This window comes from Hermetia illucens, chromosome 6 (genome assembly GCF_905115235.1).
Source record: "Hermetia illucens chromosome 6, iHerIll2.2.curated.20191125, whole genome shotgun sequence".
Lineage (NCBI taxonomy): Eukaryota > Metazoa > Arthropoda > Insecta > Diptera > Stratiomyidae > Hermetia > Hermetia illucens.
The window spans coordinates 87,160,899-87,162,089 of NC_051854.1; the positions used below are offsets into that span (position 1 = coordinate 87,160,899).

General features: G+C 38.2%; 1 non-coding gene across 1 annotated transcript; it reads right to left on the reverse strand.

Annotated features, from left to right (window-relative positions):
• Window positions 1-529: 529 nt before the first annotated feature.
• Window positions 530-603, reverse strand: Trnat-agu. Its single transcript has one exon. It is a non-coding gene; the product is annotated as a tRNA-Thr (tRNA).
• Window positions 604-1,191: the final 588 nt, after the last annotated feature.

Below are 1,191 nucleotides of genomic sequence, written 5' to 3' on the forward strand. Positions count from 1 at the left end.
TGTACGGCGCAAAGTGGGTTGAGGCACCTGGAAGAACACTTAGTATCAGATGGAAAGTTGAAAGATTGGGATGCAGGGAATATACTAGAATTTCTAACGGTTGTAGGCTTGCATGAGATGCTTTAATTAATAGGTGCACTATGGCCAATAAAAGGGTTCGCAATAGTTCTTTATGGACGCGGTGCGACTCCCCTTAACAGAATAGTAATAGGTCAAATTTGATCCTTTTGTGCTTTGTGTTAGTATCATACCAAAGTGAGTCCTTCGAAAAATTAAATGCATAAACATTACGAGCTAAGTACATATGGGAAGAATACGCACTTAAATATGCTTATATAAGAAATACGCAAAAGCCTTTCATACTTGACACGCTTTTTTCCGGTTTCCTGACATTTCTGATTTTTTTCTTGACATCGGAAAAACATGGCCAACGTCAATTCTAAAATATAGTGCGTTTATTCCGCTACACCTTCACTTTTCGTGCTTGGACTTGCTTCATTTAGGCGACTGAAAAAAAAGATAACGAACAAGGCCCCGGCGAGATTCGAACTCACGATCTCCTGTTTACTAGACAGGCGCTTTAACCAACTAAGCCACGGCGCCGACGAAAACAAGCGTATTTCAAGAACTATTGGAAAAATCCGGAAAAATCTACATATATCATATTTGCTTATATATCTAAATATGTATACGCAAATAAATCTTTTTTGTCACGTTTCGAAATTTTCAGACCAGAAGATTGGAGTACGTGGAATTGTCTGTTTTATTAGATTGTTTGCAATTAGATTGAATTGTGACGATAAATGTGTGCCTACGTATGTGCGTATTGCGTATCGTACTTGGCACTGTTCACCTTACCAAATCCTGTGCAAAGTTAGGATGCAAAGTTCAAGGGAGATATTTTAATTTAATCCCAAAACTAAACCCCTCACTGCCAACAATCACATTTCACCTTTTCGACTTTCATCGCATCTTTGGAGGGACATTAAGATACCAATGAAACACTTAAAAGCCGAACAAATGTTCAAAGCAATCTCCACGATCTTTCCAGCTAGCATCAGATGTAATATGAAAATTGGCTAATAATCCTTTGGGGTACTATTTGCTATTTTCGGGTCAGACCTTTTTCAAGTTTATGATCGAGCATGTGCCATGAAGGGTAATAAACCTTTTTCTTCTGATGCGGTAAGA